This window comes from Mustela lutreola, chromosome 5 (assembly GCF_030435805.1).
Source record: "Mustela lutreola isolate mMusLut2 chromosome 5, mMusLut2.pri, whole genome shotgun sequence".
Classification (NCBI taxonomy): Eukaryota; Metazoa; Chordata; class Mammalia; order Carnivora; family Mustelidae; genus Mustela; species Mustela lutreola.
Genome location: NC_081294.1, coordinates 72636646 through 72648298, shown reverse-complemented (window position 1 = coordinate 72648298; position 11653 = coordinate 72636646).

Below are 11653 nucleotides of genomic sequence, written 5' to 3'. Positions count from 1 at the left end.
CTCTGACTCTGGCAAGCCACTTAACCTTGCTTTTCTTCAGTCTTCTAATCTGTGAGATGAAATAATAATAATACCTATCTCTCTAGGTTCTTGGAAGAATTAAAAGAGTTATTGTTGGTAGAGTCCTTGAAATGGTTTGTGGTCCCTACTAAGTGCCATTTGTTAAATAGGTAAAAATTAATTGAGCAGCTCATAGAAGCCTAGCCTAGTAAACATGCAAGGGGTTTTACAATAATCATCTTGTTTGGTCTTTACAAAACCCTAATGAAGTTGAAAATCCTATTAGGGAAAATAAATCCGAGAAGGTCAAGTTCCTTGCCCAAGGTCACACAGCTAGTGAGAGGCAGAGCTAAGATTTAAAGTCAGGATGTTCTGTCTCTCGGACCTGGGCTCTCAACCACTTAGCCATGTTGCACCAGCAGTTCGCAGCCACTCTAATAAGGGGTGTAAAATGCCCACAGGAGCAGGACGGCAGATCAGCCAGCAGGAGGGGGTCAGAGAAGGGCCCTCCCTACTCCTTCTCAGGCCGGAAGTTCCCTCTCCTTGCTGCTGCCCCAGGGGAGATTTTTAGGACTAATTGGTGGTAACATCGCTAGGTGACTCGGATTACAAATTGCAGCCCTGCTTCCTCCATCTGAGTAATCTCTGTTGTGGGGTTCAGGAAGCAGCTGGAGCTCTGAGCTGGTGGTGTGGGCTTTGGCAGTGACACTGCTGAGGGAGGTAGGCCGCTTGACGCAGCCTCTAGGAACAGGGACAAGAGCCCAGAGACCTGGGTTCCCTATACAGTCTCTCTGGGTGTGGGTGAGGCTGCGGTCCTGCGGTATCCTGCTCACTTCCATTCTCTCTGCTGTCTCAGCAGGACCCCTTACTCAGGACCCTGTCCCCTGGGCTGAGCCAGGGCCTGGCAGAGAGCAAATGTGCAATAAATATGTGTTCGACCCAAGAATGTCTCCAGATACTTGCACTGCCCTTTACTATTTACAAAAGCCTATCCTATCTAGTATCTCATCTGATCCTCATAACAGCCCTGAGAGGTTGGTCTCTTAACCCCATTTTACGGATGAGGAAACTGTGGCTCCCAGAGAGGAAATGACTCGCCCAAGGTCACAGAACTCAAACCCCGGTCTTGGTCTCAGAGCTTGAAATCCACTCTAGCTCTGCAGCCTGTGGAGATGTCCCCCCCTTCCTTGTGTGAGGACTGTGAGGGACAGATGGGACCCCTAGTTGGTGTTGGCTTCTTCAGAGGCTCCTCAGAAATGAGAGACTGGGTTTCTGGCTCCCAGTATGTGGGGAGGGGGTGCTCAGGAAGCTAAGGGTCCTTGATTCATGTACCAAGTTTTCCTCTGCCTCTCCTGGGTCCCAAGACGGAGGTGGCAGGGCGGGGGGTGGGGGTCCATGGCCTCAGGCTTTCTGTCCAGGAGATGGGTCAAAGTCACTGTCCCAAAGTGTGGCATCAGAGCTTTGTCTCATTAAGGGGGAACAGTGCTCTGTTTCTTGGAGACAGAGCCCCCCGGAAACCTTTTGGGATTCCTCTTGGGGCTGCTCTAGGACCTGGGGGTGCAAAGTCAGCTCTGCGGAGCCCCCCTCCTTTCTGCAAAGGTGAAAGTGCATCTCTTTAGCTTTGGGTCACTGGTGGGCCTCTGCTGACTGCTGTGGTTTTCCTTGTCAGTTTTGCTGTTTTTACTTTTTGTTCAATGCTCTATTAGTACTGACATCTTAAAGGGTTTCCCCTCTGGTCAAGCTTGGTCTTTGTTTTTATAATTTGAAAACTTCTTTCTTCTCCCTCTTTTCTTTCTCTTCTCAACCCATGATTTTGGAAGGTGCTGAAGCAGAAAGTAGGTGGAGGGTTGGTTTAAAAGCAACTTCTCCCTCCATCCTGCATCTCCCTGCCCCTGATCACAGCAAGTCTAAAGGCAAACCCCTGCCCCCCAACCCCACACCACACACACACTCTGGTAGACCTTGCTCTTGGAGCTGGGAATTCTTTTTCCTTTTCTGAGTGGGAGTTTTGGTGCCACTAGCCCCCTTTGTGCCCTGACCCATGCATTCTCTTTTTCTTCAATATTCTTTCCTCTCAGGGCTGTCCTCCCTGCTGGGGGAAGTTTCTGGCACAGCTGAGCCCATTGACCATAAGCACTTCTTGGGGTGTATAGTGCCCTGAGAAAGTGGGCATGTGGCAGAACCTGACAGAATGAGGGATAGGAAAAGACTTTCATGGGGCCCTTCTCATCCTGGTCCAGAATGGGACTAGACCTGTGAACAAAAACTCCTCTTCTGGCATTCACAGCCCCTCTGTTTTGGGTGGGGGTTTCTTTCTTTCTTTTTTTTTTTTTTATTTAAGCTTTTTTTTTTTTTTTTTTTAAGATTTTATTTATTTATTTGACAGACAGAGATCACAAGTAGGCAGAGAGGCAGGCAGAGAGAGAGAGAGAGGGAAGCAGGCTCCCCGCTGAGCAGAGAGCCTGATGCAGGGCTCCATCCCAGGACCCTGAGATCATGACCTGAGCCGAAGGCAGAGGCTTAACCCACTGAGCCACCCAGGTGCCCTTGGGTGGGGGTTTCTTTAGTAGCAGCACGCTGGGCCTGAGGCAGTGGATTTCCAGCCATAGTCCAGGGGCTGGGACAGACTTTCTATCCTGACTGGGGGGGGCCAGTGCTTGCCAGTTGGTTTCTGGGAGCCCAGGGCTGCAGACCTGAGGACCACCAGTCTATTGCTGACTTGGAGCCAGAGAAATGCTCCTTGTTTCCTGCTAAGCCCTGTCCCCAGGACCTCAAATTGGGGAGGAACAGAATTTTTGTTCCAGCTCCTACGTAATACTCAGGGTGGGACATGGCTTGTCCCTGAACTTCTCCGGCTTGTGTGGCTGAACTTGAACATCTCAAAGATAAGATTCAGGTCCGCAGGGAGAAAGCACTTAAATTCCCTTTGGTTGCTGGGACTTGTACAGGAGACTAACTCATAGCACGCCTGCACCCCAGCATGGAAAATGGTGTCTTGGCCTTTCCTTTGCACCCACAGAAAGTCCCGAAGGTGCACTGGGCACCAGATCATGGTGCTAGAGTTAGGGAGCTGTTCTCGGATGCCAGCGCGGGCGAGGCTAGGCCTGCTTTGTTCACTGCTGGTGCCAGAGCTCCTAGAGAAAGTGCAAGTGTCAGGGAGGAGTTCTAGACCACCCTGTATGGAGAAGGGTCTGGTGTAATGAAGCACCCCAGATGGCAGAGACGAGGTTATGCAGACCCTTGGGGGACAGGAGAGCAGTGCAGACCACAGTGGTCAGGAGGGTCCCCTGAGAAGGGACCAGAGCTACAAGGTGAAGAGCCAGTGAGGTGGGGGCCTTGTGGAGAAAGGTTGCGGGGGGGGGGGGGGTGAACCTCTCCTGTCCTACCTTCCCGAGAAGAAAACCAGTCTGCTAGAGCTCAAAGAGATGTAGGAGATGGCCAGTACCCCCAAACATGCACACAGGGGAAATCGAGGCCCAGAGGGGCAGGGACCTGCCTTAGTCTCACAGGCCCCTGGAACTCCCCCTTCCTCTACTTCATAGCCCCCAAAATTTAGGAACCATTTGCCCTAAGCACAGAAAATCTTGAAATATGCAGCAAAACAAAACAAAAATCTAAAGAAGCCAGTGTGTGCGTTGAGCATGAGTTGCTTTTGTAATTAAAAAAATAAACCATCTCATGTTATTTTAAAATGCTGGTGGAAATAAAAATGGCAGGTGGGGGTTGGGAGTTGCTCCTGGCCCGCAGTTCACTAGTTCAGGGTGACCAGCTGGCTCCTTCCTCAGCCTCTTGTGCCCTGGATCCCGGGGAGGCTGTGATTCTGCTGGAGAGCACCCCCTGGTGGCAGGGTCTGGAAGAGGCTATGTCTGAACTGCTGGGATGGCAAGATAGGACCGTGTAGGACAGTAACCCTTGGACCCCTGCCTCCCCCCACAGCTGCTACCACTGCATACCAGAGGATGGCACTGGAGTCACTGGCAGAATTCATATCCCTCCTGAAGGAGCTGTGACAGGTTCTCTCCTGGGCTGTGGAGTAGGCCTAGTGGCCTGATATTCTGGTTCACTGAGCCCCAGAAAGCGGGTGTTTTAGAACAGAGTCGCTCGCACGGGGCATAAGGTGGGGGGGGACACTTCATAACTGCATCCTGCCTTCAGTGTTGGTGACAGAACCGTGTCACACAGCTGGTGAGGCCCCGCAGTGAGGGCGTAGAGCCAAGTGTCACTGGGAGTGGCAGGGTATAGGGGGGAGGACTGGTTGGGAGGGCCGGCTCAGGCAGGCAGCATGGTGACAAGGATAATGGCAGTGACAGCCTTAGGTGACATTTACTAAGTGCTCCCTGTGGCCAGCACCAGGGAGAGGATTCACAAAGGCTCTGTGAGCCGGTGGTCTTTTTCTGGTGTGTTGTTAACAGAAAAATCTCAAAGGTATAGAGGATACACCCACATGTGTCCCCTCATCCCAGCTGCGCCATTATCAAGATGTTGTTACGCTTGTTTTTGCTCATATTCTTTCTTTGGCTTTCTTTCTCTTTTAGTCTGTTTCTTTTAAATTACATTATTAAAGCAAATCCCAGATATCATGTCATTTCACCCTTGTGTGCGTTAGCATATATTTCTAAAAATAGAGATACTTTTTTTTTTTAAGATTTTATTTATGCATTTGACAGAGATTACAAGTAGGCAGAGAGGCAGGTAGAGAGCCTGGTGCGGGGCTCGATCCCGGCTCAATCCCGGCTCGATCCTGGCTCCATCCCGGCTGGATCCCAGGCGGGGCTGGATCCCAGGCGGGGCTCAATCCCAGGATCCCAGGCGGGGCTCAATCCCAGGATCCCAGGCGGGGCTCAATCCCAGGACCCTGGGATCATGACCTGAGCTGAAGGCAGAGGCTTTAACCCACTGAGCCACCCAGGCGTCCAGAGATACTTTCTTATGTAACCACAAAGCCATTATCACATCTCCTCCCCCCCAAAAAACGAATGATAATTCCTTGGTGTCATCTAATACTTGACCCGTGGCTTGAATATTCTTATTGCCCCCATTTGACAGAGGAGGACAGAGACTCTGAGGCACAAGTGACTTGGTCCAAGGTCACACAGCTATTGTGTTGGGGATTGGATTTGGACCCGGGGAGTCTGACTTGGGATCCCACCTCTCAATTACTCTCTGGGTCTTAGTTTCCCTCTCTGTAAAATCAGGGATAATGAGGACTGCTTTGCTACTTCATGGGATAACGCATGAGTAGACCATGCTGCTCTTGCTTCTAGCAATAACAATGAAAATAATCATGAAAGAAAGCAATCAGAAGAATCATTTAAATGTTGGCATAATTATAAAGGAATACGACCATCAAAGGAGATTGAGTTTTGCTGAGTCCCCACTCCTCTGTCAGCTCTCCCTCATCTCATTGAATCCTTACCCCAATCCTGTTTCTTAATTACCAGCTTCCCTCTACAGGTGAGAGACCCAGGGATTCAGAGGGAGGAAGCACTGCCCCCAAATCAGGCCACTGGTGGTGGCCAGGCTGGTCTGTTGGGGAGGCAGAAAAGCCTGAGTTCTGCCAGAAGCTGAAGGCTTTGGAGCATCCTGCCTTCGTGGGGACTGTGCCAGTTGACGTGACTGCTCGCAAGCAACACAAATCCCCTTTGGTGGTCTTAGGCAGAACGGCAATCTACTGCAAGGATCTGGGACGGCTCACAGAATGGATTATAAGGAGGAAGCCAGGCTGGCAAAAGATGAGCCTGGAGCAGCCCTGGGGCTTGGAGGACACAGAAGGTCCATCTGGGCTCCCCACTGGGAGGACTCCCCTTCTGACTATTTCTCTGCTTTGACATGCTTTCCCAGACCTAGAACCCTGGGACAGACTTCAAGGCACCCAGCATGGGTGGCATGGCCCCTTCCCACTGTGGCTGAGAGAGTGTGGCACTTCTCTGGAAGGTTTGAATGCTGGGCCATGCCAGGGTTTTTTAAAGGAGTGAAATGGGGAGGGAGCTTGAGGGGATTCCCCAGAGAAGACGAAGCTGGGCTCTGGTTTTCACACTAATTTTGTTTCTGATCCTGGGAGTGTGAGTCACATGTGAAAGTCTCTTGTTTTGTGAGGCCTGTGTCTGCTGCTGCCACCACCTTTTGGCAGCTGCCCCCTCAAGGCAGGAGGCCCAGGTGATGGGCAGGACTCCCGTGTCTGCCACAGGCGACTGCAGCGACTGCAGCGATGGGAGCAAAGCATTAGGGACTGTAACTTTTGGGCCTAATGCCGAGGGGGATTTTCCATCCTATGCATTAGGTGAAAATAGAATGCAAATGATACGTAAATGAGCCGGTGCCCTAGAAGCTCTTCTGCTGGGTAAGACGTGAAGGGGCTGCAGCTCAGGCTGGCCTCTACCTTCCAGAAAATGCTCAATCCCTTCCCCCCCAGGGAGAGCCACAGCCTCTGGCATATCCACTGCTACCTACTCCTCGTGCTGCAGGAACCCTGCCTATCTATTCCCAGGCTCTGTACCCCTGGCCTTGTAGTACTCGCCAGGGATCTCAAACCCTTCAGAGAAGCAGGTGGTACATATAGTCTAAATGAACAGAAAGAGTCCTGCTCCTTCTGTTTTCTCCATCTGTGGCCCATGCACAGGCCTGGGCACTCAGGGCCTCCCACATTGACCCAGGGCCAGCCAAGAGGCCAGACTATACCAGCAAGGCCTGGGAGATGAGGGATGGCCCTCTTCCCACTGAGCCTCACTCCCTGGGTCTGGCCCACAAGCTTCTGGTGGGACAAGGAAGGTGGCTGGAAAGGCTGACTCCAGGGAGAGGGTGTGGGGGCTGCGTAGCCGCCGTTGGAGACCCAGCAGACTCCCTGGCCCCCATGTTCTGCTTCACCAAGGCTGTGCCAGGCTATTCAGATGGGAAGGTGAGCCAACAGGAGAAGTAGAGAGGCAGGCGGTGAGAGGGACCCCAAGAGCCCCAGACTCTTCACCATATATCTGAAGGGAGCCTTCAGGATCCTGCGAATCGGGAAAGTTTGAACCTCTGGGAAGTCAAAGTGATGAGGGAGCAGGAGGCTGGCTGAGGACACAGCAAAAGCTGGCGCCTTGTACCCCCTCTTCACCCGCTCCCCTCCATATGTGTAGCATTCCTCAGGCACCCCTGATCGTCATAAAACGATAAATAGTTAACTTGCAGGGATCGCAATCCTGCAGAACAGGAATCTCCCTTGCTCTACAAGATGTCCTAGAGACCTAAACAGGGAGGTTACCTTATCAATAGCACAAATTTCCAGAGGCAAATAACTCTTGGTTCCTGAAGCCCTAATGTCCCCCTCCCACCATAAACTGGAGGAGACTGGGGTAGAAGGGAATGTAAATGATAGCCGGATCATAATGCCCCACCAAGAATCTCCCAATTATCTTGATGTTAATGCCTGACCTAAAGACGACATTGATCAAGCCATAAGGGCAAAGACTTCCCCCCGGCACCTTGTAGGCCCTCCCTAACATGTGAGAACTCTGTTGAAACCTCCCATCCCTTCACCACCTCCCCCAACCGTGGGGTATATAACATGCCCACCCTCACAACCCGGGGCAGCAGCTCTTCCTGCCCACGGGTCCTGTCCCCGTGCTTTAATAAACCACCATTTTGCACCAACGACGTCTTAAGAATTCTTTCTTTAGTCGTCGGCTCCGAACCTCCTCACCCCACCGAACCTGACTTAGGTTCTGGGACTTCATCAAAAGGGCAGGTCCCCTCGAAGGTTAGTTCTGTGGCAACCAGAGGGCAGGGCAGAAGAATCCATCCCCCAAGCCAGGCCCAGCCAGATGGCTTTTTCCAGTTGCCCAAATTATAGTCCTCCCCAAAGCCCTCCTTCTCAGATTCTGGTTTCAGGGGGAGAAGCACACCAGGCTCCGAGCTGGTGAGATTCAGTGAGTTCTGTCTTTCTCCTGCCTGTCTCTCTAGTCTCCTCCTCCTCCTCTTCCTCCTCTCCCTTCCCCCCCCCATCTTCTCTTCATGAGGCTGTTTCTCCTCTGTCTCCGTGTCTCCCTCTCCACCCCAACCTTGGGCAGCCCCAGCAGTGCTGGACCTCCTTGTCCATCACGCTGCAGGACCCGAGCCCAGAGTACAGCCTGCTTGCTTGCTGCTCCATCTCAGGCCCTAAAACACAACTTTAAGTCCAGGACAGCCTGGCTGGGTTATTATAGACTAAAACTTGGCGCCTTTGGACTTGGCCCCCTCCCCGGTGCCTCAGTGTCTCTGAGCCTTCAGGGGTGAGGGTAGGCCCCCAGCTAGTCCTGGTTACCCTGACCTTAAACCGCTCCTTGGGCAGGTTGCAGACCACACCCATGACACTCTCAGGCCATGCTCATGCAAGCAAGCTTCAGGAGCCTGGAGGCAAGGATCGTCCTATGATGAAGATGGGGCTGGTGGTCAGGACCATGCAGGGTCTCACCATCTGTCCAGAGGCAGAGGGCTGCAGCGTGAGAGGGAAGTGCTGGCAGAGGCTGGCATAGGATTGGTTGCAGAGAAAGGAATCCCTGGTGTTGGCCGGTTTGGGTCCCCATGTGAAAGCTCCTAGGAAAGGTGCCTGGGTGGCTTAGTTAGTTGGGCAGCTGCCTTCGGCTTGGGTCACGGTCCTGGAGTCCTGGGATCGAGTCCCGCATCAGGCTCCCAGCTCCATGGGGAGTCTGCTTCTCCCTCTGACCTTTTTGCCTCTCATGCTCTCTCTCACTGTCTCTTTCTCAAATAAATAAATAAAATCTTCAAAAAAAAAAAAAAAAAAGAAAGAAAGAAAGAAAAGAAAGCTCCCAGGAACCTGGAGCACAGCTGCAGGGAAAATGACTGTGGGTCATGTGGGACTATGGCTGTTGGGCTCATTCTGGACAAACACACACTCCTGCTTCTGTCCTTCCCTCGCCCCAAGCCTAGAGGAGCCCCTCCAGGCCCAATCACCAGCAGCCCCTCCACTAAAGATGGGCGAGTAGAGAGCTGCAGTGACCAAGCCCCCTCCCCCAACCCCCCCAACCCCCCCAACCCCCCAACCCTGCAAACCCTGGACTGGCCTCTCCAGGGTGAACACAAGGGGATGCAGGCTTCTAGGAAGAGGTGGCTTCTCTATGCCTGTGCCCAGCCACAACTGGGAACACACCCTTACCATTTCATCATCCGAAGATTTTGTTAAAAGAGAGTTTTGTGTTGCGGCTGTTCCGGATGAAGTCTTGGGGATCTGATTTTAAAAGCCTTCCCCCACCCTCTGTGAGTTACCATAGAGCTACAGGAGAGGCAAAGCAGACTAAATGAGCTCAGTGGGGCCTTTTGTGCTCCTGAATGTTTTCCATTTCTGAGCCCTTAACGTGTAATTAGAGAGATTATTTAGCACGGACGTTTTCTTTTATTGTAAATTAATTTCAAAACCAAGTTCTGTGGTTAAATAATGACTGTATTTGTTAATCAATCCAACCTGGATTTCCTTCCCAAAGAAAACAGGATGCCATTGTCAGATTTGGGAACAGGATGTTAAGAGAATTTGGGGGTTTCGCTGATCACAGTTATGTTAAGGCTCCTGGCAGTTGGTCCTAATATGCAGGACATCTTTTTATTAGATAGGGATGTGTTCTGGGAAGAGGTGAAACTGGGGATGCTTTTGGAGAAAGGGTCCTGGGGGTCCCGGGACCCTCTGGCGATGGGTGGGACCCCAGGAGATTCACGGCTTCCAGAGAGGGCCTGCTGGCACCTTGGCCAGACCTCCGGGTGCCTGCTGGAGAGCCCACAAGGCTCTAACCCAGTGTGGTAGGTGGTGAAGGGCTTGCCTCAGGAAGGCTGTGGGACAGGCTAAAGCAGCTTGAGGGCCTCATGCCTCTCCATCCCTGTTTCCCTGGCAGAGTAAGTTCCACTGTTTTTCTCAGGGTTTTTCAATCTTGCTACAATTACAGGACTTAGACTGGATCCTGGCAGAAGAGCCAAGCGGCTCACGGAGATCTTGGAGGATCAGAGTTTTATTTAACACAATGGGCTCAGAAGAGGCTGAAGGTCTCCTCAGAAGAGGCTCCAAAGGTCTGAGCCTGAGCACATGCAGGAAGGGTAATTTATACCCTTTTACTTCCGCATATTTGGTACTTTAGGCGCATGTGTGGTCAAGGGATAGAAAAGAACCCGGAAGGGCTTTGAGACAGGGACCGGAATTCCTTGCTGCTTTGGTTGGCCATCTTAGAGTACAGTTTTTCCCTTATCACTACCGCTGACATGTTTTGGCCGGATAATTCTTTGTCGCGGGGACTGTCTTGTGCGTTGTAGGTTGGTCAGCACCACTCCTGACCCCTCCTCAGCAGATGCCGGGAGCAGACGTGCACCCCTCCCTCACGGCTGTGACACACAAAGGACACCAAAGGTACTTCGTGTGTTGTGAGAGGTCCCTCTTGGGACAGATCTACCCCCCGCTAGAAGCCACCGAGTTTAAAAAAAAAATACATATTTATTGTAGGAAATAATGTGGCATTCCAGGATCCAGAGTGAACCCCTGTTAAAGCTTCTTGGTGGACTCCCTTCCAGACCTTCTCTTGCAGGCGTGTGTGGGTTTCTGATTTTTCATGAAACTGAGGCCATTGCCAGGGCACGGGGCTGTCCCGTGGCTTGTTCCCCTTGTCGTCATATCTACCTTGCAGTGCCTTCTTCTCAAGCTCTGTGGGAAGCACCCTTCTTCAGTCATGGCAGGCTGGAGGGCCTGGAAGGGTGGTATGACGCTCAGCAGGATCTCATCAGCAGCCCTAAGGGTCTGGGACCGCCTGGGGCTGATCTGAGGGGACGGACCCACACTCATGCTAGCACGCCGCTTACGATCAACTCACCCCAGCCCTGTTCCCGCCTGGCCCAGAGCCCGGGCTGTGCTCCACGTGGCCTAGTGTTTTAGTGGTCAGGCCTGGCAGAGAGCCCGCCTCGCAAGGAGGGGGGTGTAGGAGCCAAGGCAATCGGGAGCTCTCGGGTGCCAGACAGCAGAGGAAGGAGGGTTCTGCCCAGGTGACAGACTGTGGCCCCTCTGAGGGTCTAACAGAAGCAGGAAAGTTCCTCGGGGGAAACACCCACCATTGCCTAGTTCTGCATTCAATTCCATAGACCCCAAGTTAGGAACTTCTGAGGGCAGGGATTTTCCTGGGGACTTGCGGTGACCTAGAATCTTTAACCTCTCTGTTCCAGGAATACTTGTCAAGGCCCTGGGAAGGCTCTGACCTCTCATAGGGCAGGGCCTCCCTCCCAGCACAGGCATCATAACCAAAGCCAGCATTGGCTGAGCCTGTACTAGGGGCTGGACAACTCACCGAATGTGCTCTCTACATGACTCCACCTGATGGAGAGAAAAGTATTATCTGAGTGAGTTGCCACTTTACTGAACTGGAAACAGGCTGAGACTTGCCAAGAACATACAGCTTGGTGAATGGGAAGATGGAATGTCTACGCTCCCAACCCTGAAGCTATACTGTCTCTAAGGAGAGCAGGATGGAGTTGCCTGGGCTGGGAAGCACAGGTGCACACTCTGCCAGGACATCCTGGGACTTCGAACCCCAGGCCTATCTTCCCAGGCCAGTAGCAAGAATGCTTCTGACATAGAAGCTGAATGGAGGAAGCTGGCTGCCAAAGGCTGGAGGGATGCGGAGGAAAGTCATTTGCAACATTGAGTTTCAAT